This window comes from Rhinolophus sinicus, linkage group LG02, assembly GCF_036562045.2.
Source record: "Rhinolophus sinicus isolate RSC01 linkage group LG02, ASM3656204v1, whole genome shotgun sequence".
In the NCBI taxonomy this organism is placed as follows: domain Eukaryota; kingdom Metazoa; phylum Chordata; class Mammalia; order Chiroptera; family Rhinolophidae; genus Rhinolophus; species Rhinolophus sinicus.
This window is the reverse complement of record NC_133752.1, coordinates 11720465-11742073: the sequence shown is the minus strand read 5'-3', so window position 1 is coordinate 11742073 and position 21609 is coordinate 11720465.

The window sequence follows — 21609 nt, the reverse complement described above, 5'->3', positions numbered from 1 at the left end:
GGAACAGAGAACTTGAAATCGAAGTATTTGAAATCTAGTATAGACTTTGCAACTAACTAATGGGAGGAGGGGGTCTCTGCATGTCAGGTCCCCTCGGCATGCCTCAGTTTCCTCACATATAAAATGAGGAGGTAGGAATGGAACATATTTAAGGTTTATATGGCTTTACATTTTTAAGCAAAACTAGAATAAAATTCTACTTGTCCATCAAAACTTTGAGTAGATTGTGGTTTACGTGTATGATATCAAAAATACTGAGAAGGGTTTTAACTCAAAAATTATACCTGTTACTCAAGTTCTAAATGCCTGAAAGAGGTTTATTACTTTGCTAAGGCTGCCATAATACAACCTCACAGATAGATTTAACTTAAACAATACAAATTTATTTTCTCATAATTCTGGAGGCTGGAAGTTCAAAGTCATGTTGCCAGTATAGTCAGGTGCTGGTGAGGGTTTTCTTCCTGGCTTGTATATGGCGGGGATCTCTCTCCACATGTTCACATGCATCACAAAAAAGGGAAGGGCAGAAAAAAGAGGAGACAGGAAGGAGAAGGGAGGGGAAGGAGGAGGAGAAGGGAATGGCAGGAGAGCTCTCTCTTCCCCATCTTACAAGGCCACCAATGCTATGGGATTAAAGCCTCACCCTTATGACCTCATTTAACCTTTATTATCTCCTAAAAGCTCTATTTCCAAATACAGTCACATTGTGGTTTAGGGCTCCAACGTATTTTAAAGGGGACAAAATTTGGTACATAGCATCAATAGTACTGATTTAAAAGATGTCTAATTACTAAACTTTCTCAACAAATTGCCCCCTTTCTGGTGTTCCAGTTATAGAGACAGATGGAAAAGATTTTTTTTTAAAACCTTTGAGCAGGAAGCTGGACTAATAATGCCCTAAAGGCATGAAGAACCTCAGGTGAAACTGATCCCCACCACAGGAAAGGACCTAGAAGCATCCATGCTTTTATTCAAGAATGAAGTTAGTTTGAGGATTGCTTGAAGTTTCAGTTTGTTAATTTACCAATCTACTAATGTACTTTTGGATAGAAACCAGATTTAACCCAACAATCTGAAGAGAGTAATTTAGATCTTTTCGGAAAGAGCATAACTAAACCCAGGGCAATCTGATTTATTTCGTTTGTAAAGGAAACAAAGAAAACGTTCCTCAATTTCTGCAATGCTCTCACGGTAGGAGCTAGTGATAAGGAAAATAGTCAAGTGAAACCAAACTCTGTTTCCACTTTCTCTACTCTTCAGTTATTTAACCTCTAATTAACCTCTAATTTGCTAAACTAGACAAATCTGAATGTAGTGAACACTCTACACTGACAGATTGAATAAAGAGATGGTTGTATTTATTAGAAATGCCTCTTTGTCCACATCCAGAAAGTTCTGTAGTGGTTAAATGACATTAAGTTTGGAACCAACTGTAAGCAATTCCTGGTTCTGTCACTTCTTGCTATTGACCTTGGTCAAGTAACTTGAGTGTGCTCAGTCTCAGTTTCCTCGGTTGCCATAAACTGGATACAGCACCAGAACCTAACTCAGAGGGCTGTAGTGAGGATCAGAATAGCTTCTAACACTAGAGAAACATCATGTAGTCGGCAAATGTTAGCTGCCCTCCTACTAGCAGTAGCACTGCCACTACTATTACTAGTAGGAGTACTGCTGCCGCTGCTGTTACTATTAGTACTATTACCGGGATCATTATTTGATATTACGTAGAGGAAATCTGCCACCATTCAGTGTATTCTGGTGGCCCAGTATAAATCAATACGAATTTCTCTAATTCTGTCTTGATATCTGGCAGCATGTAAGGCACTGAATGGGAAAGAGAAGAAATGGAAACTGTATTCCCTACCACTAGTGGCCTAAGAATTTATCTGGCGAAATTACAGTATTTCCAAGAGACCTTCAGAAAAAGAAATTGAGGCCAAGATAGAACCTAAACGTGTTGTGCGAGGTCCCAGAGCAAAGAGCAGCTGAACTGACACCCGAGAGCAGTCACCTTACCGGAGCCCCAAACTAACTACCCAGGCCCCGTGCGAGCTCTGAGAACCCCGTTGCCCTGGTGGGGAAGGGCATCATGTGCCAGATGGGGCAGCTATGACAGCCCCAGGAGACAAGCCAGACCAGTGACCTCCGGCCCCATTCGAGCTGGACCTGCACCAACTCAGCACAGAACTGCTGCACAGCTCTAGTCGCCAACTTGGCGACTCGACATTAGTTTTGATTTCTTAAGCAGAGACAATATCGCTTCTTTCCCGTCAAGCACGAGTAAGGCTGCGGAAGTTCTCTCTGGGACAGAGGGATGTTAAACGTGTCCACAATACCAGCATCCCTCATTTCCAAATGCATTCAAAATGCTTGCCTTAATAATGCCTCCACTGCAGGCTCTGGGTCAGACCTAGCTTGTGAGGTTAAACAAAGGTAAAAGCTTAAATTTCCCTACATACCAGAGATGCCACTGCAGTGTTTCATGACTTTCCGGAGAGTGGCTTGGCAAAGGAAGCAATCACTGTACTGTAATTTTTGTGTAATATTGGTACATTCCACACTCTGACTCCCATCTATAAACACTCGAAGAGAATCATAAGAACGGTTAATGGCGCAGTCGATGGAGGCCTCTGTTTCCTAAGGGCACTCCCCAAGGCAGTTTTTCAAAGGGAACTTGGAATTTTCCATCAGAAACTGTTTTCCTTCTTAATAATGATCTCACGTGACGTGCATTCCTGTGTGTGTGTGTGTGTGTGTGTGTGTGTGTGTGTGTGTGTGTGTGTTGTTTTACTCTTTGGGTAGCTCTTATACTCTGCACTCTATGGGAAATGCTGTTTCTACAGTCTGAACTTCAGGCTCGGAAATGCAGGGTAATCCTAGGAGGTTAGTGAGAGATCTTCCGATGGAATGTATTTCATCCACAGCACAGCCTGGCCAAAAGACATCGCAGCCAGATTTCAGGAGCTCGGCCAGGGCCTGCTCAGCATCAGAGCTGAGCAGGCCGCAGATCACTCACATCTGCTCTGTGCAGGATAAACCACATGTCCAACCCTGGTTGGGGCCATAGTTTGCCAACTAACCGTGTTTCCTCCTAGGTGAAATTCATAGTTAAATGTGATTTAAAAAAAAGAAAAAAGAAAACAGCCCATGTGACATATTTTAAACATCCAGGAGATTTCAAAGTTTCTCAAAGGGAGTAGCTATTCAAGGTCGATTTCTAATTGTAAACGTAGGTTGAAATATTTGTCTCTGCTCCATAAGCACCCCAGACTATCGCTTGATTTACAAGTACACTGGTATGCGACCAGCCTGGAAAAGCTTTAGACAATTGTGGCTTTTCTTTAAAAGAGCACTTTTATTTGCTTCAAAAATGACTTTCACACTAATGTTCTAACACTGAAAAAGCCAAAAATCTCTCTTTTCTAAATGTATCCCTTTGAAATATCTCATAGGACGTATAGAATCCCTTTTCCTCTCTTTCTGAAGTAATCCATTTGTAAGTGCAGCAAAGGACTTCCTAGAATGCAAGAGGAAGACTAGCAGTAAAATTCTTTTGGAGTTATTCTAACAATGAGGCAAATGTATGTCATGGTTGGGAGGAAGAAAAATTATTTTCATTCATAAATATTTTTCAAATCAACCTTATTTTTTCCTCCTGATCCTTTAAAATCATCAGCTTATATGTGGAGCTAGATTGTATAGGTTCCTATTTTGGGTGAGTTTCTTCTTCTATTCTTTAGTTTCTTTGAAAAAAAAGAGGTTAAGGATAGTTCCTACTTTGTGGGTTGTTATGAGAATTAAATGTGTTAATACATGTAAAGCAAATCATACTAAAAAACGTTAAGTATTTTGGTTAGTAGTAGTAACACTATTAGATTCTTTCAGAAATCCAAACTTAACAAAAGTCATATCTTTCTCCTAAACTTGTATCTTTATGTATCTAAATCATAGTATAATAAACTGCATGCAGTCCTTGGGGTCAGTTCGTTCTACCAGGACAAGTCTGGCACTTGGTTTCCAAGTAAACTCACCCTCTTATTCTATGATTATATGTGGTACCTTTTCTTTACATGATAATATCTTGGCTTGGTAGGTGACTTGCTAAAAGGTAACTAACTGTCTAGGCAGACACCCACTTCCTTTTCCAGGGACATGTTTACATCAGGTAAGAAAAAAAACTATGGACAGAATCTTTTCTACTAAGAGATTATTTTCACATATATTGTTTAAAAAACAAAACAAAACAAAAACTCTGGTTTAACAGGAACTACAACAAATACCCTCTTTGAATATAAGGAATTAATAACCTTGGGACATGGTCAGAGTTGGGTCTGTATGTGATCCATCCATGTATCTTCTGCAGTTTAGTAAGCGATGTGAGCTGAATTGAATTGCGGACTCATTCAGAGTCCTAGCAGGACATTGATGTAAACCAAAAGAGGCAATTAAGGCGAGTTTAATGATACTTAACAACCAAAGAGGCAGGGTTCAGGAAACCAAGAACAAACGATAGAGCAATGGCAAGATTTCGCTTACCCTCTTTCAACCTGAAGAAGAAAGGAACGGACAAGGACCGAGAGCCCAGGCAAGCTCTGCCTGTAGAAGTCAGCTGGACAGAGCTTGTGGCCATTCAGCCACTGGCCAACTCGCCACCTTGTCAGGAGGAAACTGAGGTACTAAACCCCCCACACTTTCTCTTCCTCCACTCTCCATACCTGCCAAAGCTTCTCATCCGCCAAATATAAAAAGAAGCCAAAGAACTTTAGACGCTGCAGTCGCTGTGGTCAGGTTGCCCAGAGCTCACAGTAGGGTGAAAGAGATGAAAGTAGATCCACAGGTGCAAACCTGCAACGTCACGAAACACTCTGGAGAATATGCTGACATGTTTCATTTTTGTAGCCTTTTCCCATGCTGTAAAAGAACCCTGAAAGCTGATGTTTAAAAACTGGCTTCCAGATTTCAAAGAACCTCTCCAAATCAGAGTTTCAGATTGTAGACACATTAAAAGAGAAAAACAACACCAGAAACTAGTTCTGGTTTTATATCTAGAGAATTTTCTAGGTTCAGATTAAAGATAATTTAAATTAAACTGGCTTTGGACACTTTATTACTTTTGACTGATGAGAAATACATTCCCACCAGTTGTTCCCCCTCTAAGCAGGAATCTCTTGATTCTTTTGAACATAAGCTCTGTCAACACACACACAAAAAAGAACATGCACTCCTAATATATGTCTACTTATTAATACAAATTATGTGTACCTCAACTATTCTAATATATTATATGAGTTATAAAATATGTAAAATTGAAAAGTAATAGCAGATGAGACAAAACAAACATAAATGAATGTTTTCCACCCCAACTCAGTGCACATCTTATCCACTTTATTCATGGCTTTGGAAAGTCATTCATTCTGGAGAGCCTCCTCATACACAACTATTATTGCACATTCAATCCTATGGCCACTCTAGGCACAGTATTATTCTACCCTATAAACATTTTAGCAGACAAAATCCTAAGAGAGAACACCAAAATTAGGATCTTCTGAATGTTCCGAAGATGCTAAATGAACAAAGCAGAGCTCCATTAGATAGAGGAAAGACACTTTAGAAACACATTAAACTGTTGCTAAGTGTGATCAGCCCTTGCTTCGCAATAGCCCTCTGGAACAGGACTCATCTCCATCAAAAACAAAAAAAACAAAAAAGGAAACTCAGGCGTAGAACATTCTAGTGACTGGTTCAAGATGATTTTTCTCTGTCATAAAATCCAGGTTTCCTGAGTTCTAGTTGAACATTCATTCTCAAGATACCAGACTTAATAAATTTTCTCTAGAAGAAATTTGTGGAATAATCCAGCATTTCACCACAGGAGGGTCTCTCTGGAAAGGTATGGCACGGTCCCTACAAGAAATGATTTGCTCAGAGTGGGAGATTCCTGCATTGCCCACTGGAATGTGAGTCACTCTGGACCAGGGTGTTTGATTATCACCACTATTTCCCCAGCACCTGACACAGTGATTCCCAATATAGAGTCTCAATAAAACGGTCAAATTAAAAAAAAAAAAAGTTTATTGAAACATAAACTTTTTGTCTTCAAGGCAAGTATAAGGCAAAAAAAAATCAGAAATGGATAATTATCTCAAAATTTAAAAATATACACTTTAAAAAATATACCATGATCATTCAAGATAAAAAAACTACCTCAAAATATCTCCTGTAGTTAATTGCAACAAAGGGAAAGAATTCTTGGCCAATAAGTCCACTTCATTCCCAGCTTTCACCAGTTAACAAGGTACAGTTCAATTCCATTTTGCCTCCAACTCCTTCTCATTAAGCTTGGCTCAAATTCAAGCCCCCGAGCCCCTCCCAGTGTCCCTGAATGGTCCTGATGTTTCACTTCACTAAAGAAGAGATTAATTTGTAGAAAGGCTTCAGCACATTCCTGGGTTGCTCAAGTGCACTTCTTTTCATAGAACAGGCTTTTGATTTTGCGCTTTAAATCAAAGGCAGAAAGCAAAAATTCCAAGTATGCATGGGCTTCCGACCTTTAAAAAAACAGGATTGTTCAGATGGAATTTGACACAGAAATGTTCTACCCTACAACTCTTGTTAGTTTGATTCTTCCTCAAGATACCCCCTTTCTTCTTTCTACTAAATATCAGCTTTTCAATCAAGTTGGTGTTTGGCAAAGCATTAAAGATAAGTGAAGAGTTTATCAGTAATTTATTCATATTGACATTTTAAGGGTTCCATTTCATTGGTTCCAGCTAGGAAACCTGTTCGGAAGAAAATATATTAATACACTATTTTCTGTGTCATAGGAGATAAGGTGTTTACTTGGACACTGTCTCAGGTACTGTTAACAAAAACTATGGTGTTTGGCGAAGTCATTTTTTAAATATTTGTACAAACTTCAAAGATTTATGAATTAGATAGAGGAAAGATACTTAGAAAACATTGCATACTTATAATAGTGCCTTTGAAATATTGCTTTCAATCATCCTTGAATCTTCTTTAGTCCACAATTTCTATTTTTTTTTTTAACTTATTGATGAAGTTTTACTTAAAGCCTATGGCAAGCAAAACATAGTCCAGTCACAATAAAGCCCCTATCCCTTGTTGTATTGCTTTAACCTTGTCCAGAATGTTTGTTAAATATAATAAAAATCCAGGTTACCTGCTTCCTTGGTCTGATTCCATGTGCGCGCGCGCACACACACACACACACACACACACACGGCAATGAACAATTTAAACCAAGAAAAACAGTGTTAATACGTTCTATACTCAACGCAATGATTGTTCTGGTTATAAAATTATTTTACCCCTCAACATTCAACAGGCGATTTTAGGGGAAAATAAGAATATCATGATTGGACATGACTTCTGATTAATCAGAAAATATTTGACTAATAAATTTTATTTGACAAACATTTTTGACCTTTTCAAAACACTTTCCACCTTACTTATTTGTAGATTCTTTGATCACATGAAAAAAAAAATGCTCTACATGATTAAAAAGGGGTGCCCTTCATGGTTTTAACAGAAGTTTGCTCACTGGAAAGGCATCTGGGAAATTAAGTCAGATTGAATTGTGTGAATATAAGGGGTATAGTATGAACATCTGCAGTAGGACTGATCAGTTAGCCAGAAGTACCACGGTCCGGAAACCATGGCACCGCATCCTTGATTTGGTAGTATTTAAGAAGTACTCTAGAGAGCAGGGAAATTGCAAACCTTGCATATTGCATGTGGTGGCTGTCAATCAACTGCTTCCCCAGTGCTATCCTTGCATTCCACAGTTTCTTCTTTTTATGTGCATGTGTGTATAGGACAAGCAGAGTTCCATACCTTCTTCATCCTAGACCTGTGATTTAGTAAAGATTCTCTCAAGATGAAAGAAAAACAGATTCCTGGAACCTAGATGTGGCTGGCAAAGAGCTATGACCCTACCTAATTCAAAGTAGGGTAAACAACCAAATACAAAAAAAAAAAAAAAAAGTCAAGGACCAGATGGTTTCACTGGTGAATTCTACCAAACATTTAAAGAATAATTAATGACAATCCTTCTCAAACTCTTCCAAAATGTAGAAGAGGAGGAAATACTTCCAAACTCATTTTATAAGGCCAGCATTGCCCTGATACAGAAGTATGATAAGGACAGTACAAGAAAACTATAGATCAATATCCCTAATAAATAGGGATGAAGAAATTCTCAACAAAATATGTGCAAAACAAATTCACCAACACATTAAAAGGATCACACATAATGATCAAGTGGGATTTATCCCTGGGATGCGAAGATTGTTCAACACACATAAATCAATACATGTGATACACCCTCACATTAATTGAATGAAGATACAATTTTGTGATCATCTCAATAGGTGAGGAAACAGCATTTGACAAAATACAAGATCTTTTCATGATAAAAATGCTCAACAAATTGGGTATAGAATAACATAGTTCAACAAATAAAGGTTTTATGTAATAAGCCTACAGCTACCAAAATACTCAACAGTGAAAGATGGCAAACTTTTCCTTTATGATGAGAAACAACACAAGAGTGCCCACTTTTACCACTCCTATTCAACATAGTACTGAAGTCCTAGCTAGAGCAATCATTCAAAATAAAGATATAAAAGGATCCAAATTGGAAATAAAGAAGCATAATTGTTTTTGTTAACAGTTGATATGACCTTATATATAGAAATTCCTGAAAAATTCACCAGAAAACTGTTAGAATGGATCAGAGAATTCAATAAAATTCTTGGATAAAAAAATCAACATACAGAAATCAGTTATGTTTTTACACACTAACAACAGAATATCTGAAAAAGAAATATATAAAGGGATCTTATTCATAATAGTATCCCAAACAACCAAATACTTAGGAATAATTTAACTAAGAAAGTGAAAGACCCACACACTGAAAGCTATGAGAATTTAATGAAAGAAATTAAAGAAGACACAGATATGTTGAAATGTATCTTATGTTCATGGATCATAAAAATCGATATTGTTAACATGTTCATACTATCTGAAACCATCTATAGATTAATATAATTCCATGTCAAAATTCCAATTATATTTTGCACAGAATAGAAAAAACAGTCCTGAAATGTGTATAGAATCATAAAAGATCCCAAATAGCCAGAGCAATCTTGAGGAAGAAGAACAAAGTTGGAAGCTTTGCACTTCCTGATTTCAAACTTTTCTACAAGATTATACTAATCAAAACAGCAAAGTATTAGCATAAAAACAGACACATATATCAATGGAACAGAACTAGGAGCCCAGAAATTAGCACTCACATCTATGATCAACAAGTATTGACAAGGGAACCAAGAATATTCAATGGGGAAAGGATAGTCCCTTTAATAAATACTGTTGGGAAAACTGGATAACCACGTTCAGAGAATGAAATTGGACCCCTCCTATACCATTCACAAAAATTAACTCACAATGGACTTAAGATGAAAACATAAGAACTGAAACCATAAAACTCCTAAGGGGAAAAAAAAACATAGGAAAAAAATCTTCTTGACATTGGTCTTGGCAACAACTTTTTGGCTATGACCACAAAGCACATGCAACAAAACCAAAAATAAAAAATAAAAAATGGAACTACAGCAAATTAAAAACCATTTGCAGAGCAAAAGAAAAAAAAATCAACACAATGAAAAATCAACTTATAGAATGGGAGAAGATATTTGTAAATCTTATATCCAATAAGAGGTTAATATCCAAAATATATGAATAACTCATGTAACTCAATAGCAAAAAAGAAAATATCCAATTTAAAAATGAGCAGAGGAACCGAATAGACCTTTTTTGAAAGAAGACATAAAAGTGGCTAACAGATACATTAAAAGGTGCTCAACAGCACTAATCATCAGGGAAATGCAAATCAAACCACAAAGCGATATGACCTCATACCCATTAGAATGACCATAATAAAAAAGACAAAGATAAGGAGTATTGAAAAGTATGTGGAGAGAAGGAAACCCTTGTGCTCTACTAATGGGAATGTAACTTGGCACTGCCACAATGGAAAACACTATGGAAGCACCTCAACAATTTAAAAATAAAGCTACCATAAGATCCAGTAATCCTACTTCTTGATATATACCCATAGGTAATGAAAATAGCATCTCAAAAAGATTATCTGTGCACCCATGTTCACTGCAGCACTATTCACAGTAGCCAAGAAATGGAACCAACCTAAATGTCCATCAACAGATGACTGAATAAATATACACGTACAATGGAATTTTATTCAGCCATGAGAAAGAAGGAAAACCACAGGATCCTCTAATTTAAGGTTCTTCCAGTTCAGAATGAGAAGATGGCTGGAATAATCAGAGTAGACACTTAGAGAAAGAGGCCACAATGGCCCTATCAACCTACTGTTATTCTTGACTTTGTGACCACCAATTACAACAATTAACACTTGCATTTGTTGTAGCACTTACTAGGTACCAGGTACTTTCTAAATATTTTTCATTAACCCATTTAATCCTTTTATTGACCCTATGGATCTCATTGTATAGAGGAGAAAACTGAGGCCAGAGAATTAACTCACCCAAGATCACAGCTAGCAAAATGCAGAAATGGTTCTCAAATCCAGGCATTCTGACTTTGGAGTCTGTATGTTCAACCATCACAATATGTTACTGAATATAAAGAAACCATACATGAATTTCAACTCATGGGCTGGGGGGAGAGGGGGTACCAAAGGCCAAATATCAATAAAACACATTAGAGTTTCCTTGTGTATCTACCCTTGAGGGCTCCTAGAAAGATGGCTACAATCATGACAAAACATGTCAGCCAGACAAAGAGCTCTCAATCCATAAGACCAATTTTGTTCCCAGGATGCCCCTGCATTTCAAGGACTGAGTGTTTGGGGTGTCTAAAAGAGGCAAGCCCTATTGTCCTAAGTGGCGATCCCGAAGTCCTGAAGGGCTACTAAGTTCCCTGTAGTCCCATTCCACAACATCTCTTGGCTCAGCACCCTGCTAATGAATCACATTTATATTAATGCTGGATTCCACTTTGTTTGCCATCATTTCATTCTCATCTTTAAATAGATAATCAACACTAACTCTGTACAATTTCTACTCTATACCACTGGGTTGATAAAGCTATCCTCCAAAAGTCAAACTTGCTTAGTGTTCCAGGGTTGGAGGAATCTAATATTTGAGAAGCAAACATGGGCACAAGATGAGTTGGTTTTAGAAGCCAGGTTTAACTAAGAGTTATAGGATGTCCCACACCCCATCCTCCTGTAGGTTACAAGCACAGATTTCCGAGACAAAGAATGAAGTAACATGGCCTTAAAAACCACATGATCACTAGAAGTAAACCACACTGTCCCTTGGCATACACAAAAAGGAATAAAATCACCCACCAAGGAAAACCATTTGCAGTGAAAATAAGGTGTCCATGTGGAAACAAATCAATTACTGGAGAGTATACACCCAGACAATTTCTAAACAATGCCCAGCCATGATTAATTTCAGTTTGAAGAATTCAACAAAGTAATATTGTCCATCCAGAACCTCCAGTCCTGCTGAGATTCTGGGACGCTGCCAGTGGGTCAGCTACTGTTCACAAACCCTGGCAACCTGAGTGTGGAACTCCGCCCTTTTACATCACCAGACAAGCTACCAGGATTTCATCTTTCCAGTCTCTATAGCCTCTCTCCTTCTTTTGCAGAAATAGAGAATGGTAAAGGGGAGCAGAACTTGCCTCCCCAAACTATGTCTCTTTGGCATAAGGATTATTTTAGGCTGATTATTTTTTAAGAAAGAATAGGCACAGGAGAAGTTCTGTAAACCAAGTTGAAGTTACCCTTTTATAACAGGCATTTACATGAATAAGAAAAATCTCCATTTGTAAGGGTGTCTCCCTCTCTGTACCAGAAAGAGAAGGATGACTAAATTTCTAGAACCTATGATCGGTGGAGAAGGCAAGGACTCAAATCTGCATAACATCCATATCTCATTTACTGCACTTTGCCTGATAACCTCCCACAAGTGGCTTCCCCACCCCCTACATCTTCTTTTGTCTTTAGCTGGAGATGGTATTTAAGGTGGTGGCCAGGGCCATTTCAGGGAGTTACCGGGTATGTCCCATGTATACAGGGGGTGTACATGTTACTGAACCTCTGTTTGTTTTTCTCTTGCTAATCTGCTTTTTATTGCAGGGGGGTGTCTCAACCAAAAACCTAAAAGGGTGGAGGGAAAATTATGAAGTTCTTTTTGAAAGATCAGAACTGCTAATCAGCGCATCGTGACATCAGGAGAGCAAATGTCAAGAATGTGTCAGAGTTTCTGTGGACACCATGTTTAACTTGACAAGGATGAGTGGTGGCCACAGTCAGTATTATCTCAGCTGTCACCTGAAGTAGGTAGTCAATGCATGGTTTGCCTCCTATAACTAGAGAGAGAAGAAAGACCCTTCCTCTAACCCACTTCTGAACACCCTGAGGAACCCACAGAAGGGCTTTACGGAATCACCCTCCCCACTACTACGTTAACCCAAAAAAGGCTACCCAAGGAAAGATATGATATTTAACATTGGGCCTACAACAGCATGGTGTTTTATACAGAATTCTTGAATTTAGGGTTTCAGGAAACAGATTTTTATTGATTGCATAAGGACCTTTTGAATATATCAAGTCTTATCCCCAAACAAAAGCAAAAATAATTTCTCTAGCATCCTGGATGGATGGTTACCTAGTTAAAAACACCTCCAACAGTGGGGCTGTGCATTACCATAGGAGTCCGTTATTTCAGAATTAGCTGAGAAAATATCCCTGTAGGCTTTCTGCTCATAAAATACTGCAGAAAAGTTGGCTTTTTTCCCTAACTATCTGTGTTAGAAACTTTATCACTACTGTAGAATCCCTTTTATGAAGCTTGATCAGGATGGGTAATTGATCAATTCATTGAAAAGGTTAGACAGCAGGAAAATAATATTTTTTTAACTGGAAGGGACTTCTGAAATACTTAAGGCAAGATTTCTAATTTTATTGATGAAGTAAAACTAGGTTTGAAGGGAATGTCGTTCTTTGGAGGCTGGTGGAGAGCATGAATGCAGAAGGAACACTATTGCTTGCTGTCCACCATGAAAGAAGTTTCCAGATATATTATTGGAAGGTCACAACAAACTTTTAAATAATTTAATTATGTAAATTAATAATTATGATAACCTTAATCAGGAAATAATCCTACAAGTTTCTTAGGGGGGAGCTGGTGGGAGACTGAGACCTCTTTTGCATATTAAAAGTTCATAGTACTTGATAGGCACTCAAATTATGTTTGTTTGATAAATGATGAATGAAACAATAAAAATAGAAAGCATTTTTATGAGCATGCCTATATATTTAAAGGTATATTCTTTTTCAACTCTTTGGTAAAAATTGAATCCATTTTTTGTCTATTTGGGATATGTATCTTCCCTTTCCCAGAATCAAACATAAATATTTCTAGAAGATACTGTCCTCACTTTGTCAATGGTCTCCTCTGTAAGTGGTGAGTGAAACAGTGGTTGCTACAGAAATAAAGTATTAGAAGTGGGATGGGAAAAGATTGAAAAAGACTATATTAAGGATTCTAAGGTTGGTAAGAGAAAATAAATTATGGAGAGAGAAAGGAAGGAAGTGGCAGGAAGTGAAAACAGACCCTCTGCCTCACTAGGGTTTTATATATATACATAGACCTGTATGTGTAGGTATACACATGCACACACATTTGTGCGACAGAATTTAGGTAAGAAAGGGCAGCTAAAGATAATAAGGTTGTAAGAGGGTAGTTTTTAATGAAGCAGTTTAAGGGGATGTAATGTTCCTAACCAATGAATTCACAAACAGTTGTGGATCATTTACTAAGTGTTAGACACTTGTCTAAGTACTGGAGACCCAGCAGTGAACCAAAGTTTCTGCCCTCACTGGGCTCCTATCCTGCAGAGTTTTGCTTGTATTATTTTTTTACACTTTTTCCATGTTGTTTTATAGCTGGTTAATTAAATACTAGCTATATGAATTTTCAAAATAGACAGTAGTGAGCAAATACACTTGTTAGCACATAAACTAAAAAGCAGTGGTAGACCTAAAATAGTTCTCAATGAACAGAGCTGGAACAATTTGAGCAACATAATAAATAACATAGCATTAGATTATAATCCAAAGTATAAAATAAATATGTGATTCCATCTGATATAAACTATTGAATGAATAAATGTGAAACAATGAAACATTCTTACAAAATAATTATAATTCCAATTGTCAGGAAAGCAGAGAGCTTAGATTCCCTCCATGTCTCTTGAGACTACGCTACACTTAGTTTTTATTCCCCCCCAAGAATAGCACAAAGAAAAGAAAGACAATGACTATATAATGAAGAAACCTGAAAAACACTGCATTAACCAATTGATGGATGTTAACATCACCAGTAATGTCATGTGGATACCAAGTATGCCTGATACAATGTAATAAGAAGGGCACCTCACTCATGTGGGATTCTATCCCAAACTTACATCCCCAGTCTAACTGAGAAAAACATCAGACAAACCCAGCTGAGGAAAATTCTACACTATATCTGGCCAATAATCATCAAGACTGTCAAAGTCATTAAAAACAGGAAAAGACTATCATAGACCAGAAGGTGTGTGGAAATATGACAGCTAAATACAACAGGGTACCCAGGATTGGATAGTGGGAAAAAGCATATTAACGGAAAAACTGGAAAAATCAAAATTAAGCCTGGGCTTTAGGTAATAGTAATGAACCAATATCAATTTCTTAGTTTTGTCAAATGTACCATGGAAACATAAGGTGTTGACAATGGAGAAACTAGGTGAAGAAACATGGGAACTTTATATTATCTTTGCGACTTCTCTCTAAATCTAAAAGTATTATAAAATCAAAAACTATTTTTTAAATAATTATGGCATAAATATTAAAAAACAAAACAAACACAAGGTAGGGTGTGGCGGTGCTGTTCATAGGAATGTATAACTTAGAAAGTAAAAGCCTGAAAATGAATTACATGCAAGCACAAGAATTTTATGTGGATCTGGGTAAATTTCACCCAGGGAACTCTTCTCCAGCCTGGTAAATTCTGAAAACTCCTTCACATACTGGGCTGATTATCTGTGTCAGCAACAATGATTATAATGAATACAGACAAGTTTATGGCTATAAAAGCAAAAGTGAGATGAAGGAGAAATGTGGATTTTGTCTTTGAAATAGGTGACAAAAGGTGCTACCACGTGAGAACTTATTTCCCAGACCTTAAGTATCACATGCTAGAAATACATACTTGGTGGAGAAAAATATCCTAAAATAAAAAACATGTGTGAGTAAAGATGTATGAAAGGATAATTTATATCTCCAGGGACTTGGGGAATTAAAAAAAAAATAGTCAAAGAAGGTTGCATTTCTTTCATTTAACAAAAGTTGGTGTGAGAATCCCTGGGCTGTATATATTATATTTATTTCTATATTCCTGAGGCCCAAAACATGGACAGAATGAACGAATGAATGAATGAATGAATGAATGAATATGAAAGATGAAATGTTTGGAATTGTAGGAAATACCACAATATTAATTCTAGTGAAGGAGATGCTCATGAATGGTTCTGATAATAAAAGATAATATAAGTAGTAAGAGGTTTTAATAAAGAATGATAGGAATTCGGAGGATTGAGGTTTGAATTCAAGATTAGATATAGAATCCACTGCTTGTGCTGAGTTTTAAAGTATTGGTAGGACTTGACCATGTGGTCTGTTAAGGTTCATTTATTGTCCTGTTGCATTTGGTGTGGAAAAGTGCTTTCTTACAGCAAGAACATAAGAATTTGACTCTTAGATGCACACCTAAACCCCATACACTTAACTCTATAGCGTCAGTAACTTCATCAGCAGCATAGAAGATGAGAATACTTACCTCTCTCACTGCTTTGCTGGGAATATCAAATTAAACGATGTTTGTAAAAACGTCTAGCAAAGCAGAATGGCAGGCAACTGAACCCAGATAGAGGAAAACGATTAACAACTAGGTGGGCAATCATTTATTTGATCTACCTACTCCACAAGGTAATACTGGAATTTTAACAATGCCTAGTGAGACCACACCATCTGTAATTGTGGGATTTTAGATGAGGAAGAGTAGGTAGAAACTCCCCCCAGATCATTGACAAGCAGTGTTCAGGTGACCTGCCTGAATGCAAGAAGCCATTTTTATATATTGTTAAGATTTAGGTTGGTAGCTACCAAGACCCTAACATATTGGTTTCCAAAAGCTTAAATTCCATTCTCTCCACATAGGCTGATGGATATTACACATTGGTTTTATCCGTGGACTAGATGGTTTCCCATAGCAGTTCCCTAAGTTGATATAGTAACATATCTCCATTTTTGAATTAGAAAAGTCAGATCGGGAGCTAAGTAACATCTCCTCATTTTCTCAAATGCAAATGGAAAAGCTGGAGTCTGGAAGGGTAACGGGAAATCGGGAGGAGGTGTAATATCTGGAAGGCAGCTGGTCATTTGAGACATCTTTTTGCAGTTCCATTATTAGTCAGTTGGGCTTCATTTTTCTCTCACATACTCCAGAAATCCTGCAAACTTGAAAAAATCAGAAAAAAAAAAAGCAGGGATTACTGTGGCTAAAACTTTGAAGTCCATTTTAAATGTCTCAACCCTAGGCGTTCAGTGGCCTCATGTCTTGGGCTTTTAGTTAGAAGAATGTCACAAAAGCTGGGAAATACATAGCCATATTAGCTTTTAAAAAGTGTTTTTGCTTCCATTACATTATTTAATGCTCACAGTAGGAATGTGTGGGTCAATTTCATCATTTCTGTTTTCCAGATGAAAATGTCAAGCTGAAAGGGGTTACGTGACTTGTACAATGTAACAAGGCCAGTCAGTATGTCTTTTCAGTCTGTGTCTAGAAATTTTTTCGACTATGCGCTGCTGTTAATACCTCAGTGCAAATTAATTTTAATTAGCAATTCCTTCCCAGTCCTACTGGCTTTTAAAAGAACATAGCAAGGAAAAAGGACTCATTCATTAATGCTGGAGTTTAAGATATTATAGGCTTTAAGTAAGTAGCTATTTAGAGGAAGCAAAGGACATTCTGGGTGTTCCACAAATCACATAAAACTTAGGTGAAGCATACCTACTTGCATGTAAGATTTATTTTGATGCTATCATTCAGCTATGACTCTGCCTTATTAGCAATATTATACATATTTAAATTCCTAAATAATTTAAGATTCTCTTCTTGCTCCAGTAATTGTGAGCCAGAATAGCAGTCATGTCATCACCATTATTGGCAGAAAAAAGAACAATTATATAAAGCACCAGAAGGTGTGATCTGAAAGCCTAGAAAGCTCTAATAATTCTATAATAGTTCTACCACTATATCTGACATCCCAAAAGTCATCAACAGATAATTCCTCATCTCAGTAAATCAAATTTCATTATGCAGAACTTCAAGAAGCTTTACTGTGAAAGGAAGAAAACCTAGTGACCAGAATTGAAGAGCTTGGAATGCTTTGCTTTTGTTTTTTTCCCAGCTTGATTGAGATATAATTAACATAGAATGATTTGAAGAATGATGCTGTTGGAAAGGAAATTATTAATAGAGATGTTAAACATTATGAGGTTTGAATTTCTCTGTCATGGATGGAAAAAGTGCAGTAAAGTGCAGCCATATACTGTGGGTTTTTAATGATTACCCAACATAGTTTTAGGAGAAAATAAATAGGCAAAGAAATATGGAAGAAGAAGGAGAAGGAGGAGACTTTGACAGATGAGATTAACCAAAAAAAGGAAAACGACGTGGAAATGGTAAAAGAACATTGCATCATGAGAACTTGAATCCAGGCCTGTCTCTGCCACTCACCAGCCTTGTGATCTTCAGAAGTCATTTACTCTCCCTATGTCTCAGTTTCCTCATCTAGAAATTATTTACTACATTAGACTTGAAATCTTTAGCTTTCCTCCATGATATAAAACAGTCCTTGCTAAAGTGGTAGAATTACAGACAGGCACTCACTCATCTGGCTTAACATTTATTCTGAGCTTCATGCTCTGGAATGAAAGGTAATTATAGTCTCTGAGTCCCCCCCCCCCCCACACCCCCCATGCCCCAGGGGCTTACACCGTCCAGGGTAGACACAAAGTCACTCACAAGACAAAGAGCGGAGGGTAGTGGTTAGGGACACAGGTTCCAGACGCAAGCTGCCTGAGTGTGATCCGCACTCTCCATTCATTAGCTTGGACAGTCACTTAGCTTCTCGCTGCCTCAATTTCCTCAGCTCTAAACTCCCAGGGACTTGGTTTCCTCAGCTGTAAACTGGATATGATACTACCTAGCACCTAACTCATAAGTATTCATATTAACATATGGACTGCTTTTAGAAAAATGTCTCACATATTACATGTGCTGTATAAATGTTTAGGAAATACTAAAATAAGGACCATAAAATGTTATAACTAGTATGACAGAGGTATAAAAACAACGGTTCTTAACCGAGGGAATTTTGCTCACCAGGGGATAGACATCTGGTGGTACTTGAAGCCATTTTTGGTTGTCACTACTGGGAGGATGTCACTACTGGGAGGATGTCACTACTGGGAGGATGTCACAGGCATCGAATGGGTAGAGATTAAGGACGCTGATTAACATCCCACAATGAATAGGACTGACACACACAACACAGAATTATCCAACCCCAACTGTCAATAATGCCAAGATTAAGAAATGCTGGCATGTCCAGAATAGCAGAGTCACACCAACGACCAAGGAATCCGTTTTTTTGGGGGGTTGGCAGGAAGCAGGAAGACATTGGAAAGAAAGGTGAAGGTAAATGGGTATTTCAGGAAGATACAAGGCCACGTCAGGCCTAGAAGACGTGGCCAAAGGCACTGAGATGCATGCCAGGTGTGGCTGAGGTCCTAGGAATCTAAAGTCGGTTCAATTACTTCCTATGGTCTGAAGGGCACAGGTTGAACTTCACCATTCATACTTTACATTATTAGTTCATTTGATCCTCGTTACAACAGTATAAGATAAATATCATTGTCTCCATTTACAGAGAAGAAAACAAAGCATAGAAGATTTTCAAAACTTGTCAAAGATGGCTCAGCTAGTAATTTTAGTACAGTTTGTGGTTAAATGTATAGTGCAAGTGGTGTTATTCGTAGATCACAGAATACAAAAAGAAGTGGCCTATGGTTTACAAAACACACACACACTCACACACACACACAAGACTTTTAACGGAGAAAGGGGAAAGCAGTGTTTAATGTTATACGCATGAAGCCTTTTGTAAGCAAAAGGGAATAAACGGTATGAAAAATGCTTGGTATTTATGAAGTCTGTGGCAGAGCAAGAAATGGGACCCTGTGCTCCTTGATGCCCACGTAAGGAGGAAAACATTAAGTATAGAGATACTGTGATCTGATAAAATGAAATCAACTGATTTACTCAAGAGGTGACAAATATTCTCCAGGAACTCTTTCTAAGAAAAGGAGGTAATCGTAAGGGAGGTTGCTATTCAAGGTAAGACAAAGGGCTGTTAAGCAGACACACTGGGCTGCATGTTTAGCTGTAGACTCAGGCTATTCTTTCTCTAAATAATTAAACAGCCCTTTGAAGATGCTGCGAGAGGTTCCCAACTTCTATTAACTTTCACCTTAAAATGTGGGTGATGGTGTACAGGATTTAATCAATAGACCAACAATAAGATATTTTCTTAGCTGTCCTCATCATACTATGTTGGTTTAGCTCAGCTGGAAAGCCTGAAGCAATGATTAGGTCTGTTGCTAAGGATTAAGCCACTGATTTATGGGCGGAAAGAATGTCACCTCCTTGTCCGTGAAGGGCTGTTCCTCTCAGCTGGACAGCCAAGGGCTCAATTCCTCTTCCCTTCCAAACCAAGAAAAATGTTTTAATTATGACTTAAACAACTGTTCTGGACAAATCCAGAAATAGTTTGCCATAGGAATTCTTTTCTGAAAGAGTAATGGCAAGAGTTTACCATAAATATATGTTTAACGTGTGTTCTGCTTGCATCTGGGTTCTCACAGCCTTGAGGGAAACGACAGATAGCATAAAATTACTGGTGATATTTTTCCGTAGTGAAATTTTAATTCATCCAACCAAAATGTATTGAACACCAAAGTTGAGTTGGTGTCCTTTCTAACTAGTGTTTTTCTTTTCTTAACATCACATGGACCCATTATTGACCTATGACTTAGATCAACAGCAAAACAGTAAACTACTATGTAACATGTGTTGTGCAAACATAGCATACTACATGCATGCATTCATTCAACATTTACCAAACACCTACTATGTCCTAGAATTTGCACTGAAATCACACAGTAGGCAGATATAGTTCTCTGAATGTACTGACATTGAATTTTTCTCCCCACACCTGTGAGTTTACTTTTCAGTTGGCAAATTGATTTTTCAGCTGTTTTTCTATGGGGTAATGGTTCTCAAATATCTTCACTCAATACAAAGCAGTTATAAGCCAGAGGGAGGACTTGTAATACCATAAGGTAAACCCTTGGCCCTAAAGCCACTAGACATCGGAGCAATTCACATCTGCTCAGATATTTTAGTTACCAACTCCATAGCACGCATTCAAGTGAAAAGTCTGACAAACGTGCCCTCTTTTCTCCCAGCAGTCAAACCCCTCAGCACTGTGGTTTGGTTGAAAAATAAAACCATAATGCACTTCCAAATATCGACTGTTTTTTATCAGCAGGTCTGTAAGGGTATCCTCCACCCTCCACCACACTCACACACACGTACCTGGTTTCTTTTTTCTTTCTCTTTCCTCCCCTAAACAAACTTGTCATCCATGAACATTTTAATAGAACTGAATCAAAGGCAAGCCTAACGCTGTTACCTTCTGCAAACCGCACGCACCCCACTGTGCCGTTTTCACGGAGGGGTTCAGAGATTGAGAGAGTAGGGAGCAGCAGGCCCTGACGGGGCTGCAGCTCAGGGGATCCAAGCATGAAAAAGGCCCTGGAAAGTGACCTGTTCCCACCGAAGAGGTCACTGTTTCCACACTTGAAAGGAGTGTCCAGACAAGTTTGAGTTAAGTCAATTGGACACATTTCAAACTCCTGGAAAACCAGGTGCTTCAAAAGCCAGCTTTTGAAATTCAAAGGTCCTGACAGGGCAGTGGGGAAAGGGAGAAGTCGCTTTTCCTGACTCTAAATTCAGTGTAGCTGGTTGTGGAGACAATGCATTCAGCAATCAAAAGATACATGTTTGTTTTTAGTGGAAGAGAAGAGAGGTTTAAAACAGGGTCTCTCTTTTCTTTCTACCTCTAAGTTTTGGCGATGAGGCTGCCTTTTCCTGCCCTTCTAGAGAGGCAGACAGTCTCAGACTCAGCAGGCCCAGACACACTGACTTAGACTGGAAAGGTTTCCACAGATAAATAATTCTTGGCTGATGTCTTAGGTTAAATCCCAGCTCCTCCCTACGCCTGCCACAGCAGCTGCAAAATATCGGCCCTTCATGACTAAGGTCCAGACCATGAGAAAGTGGCAGAATCACCACCAACTGA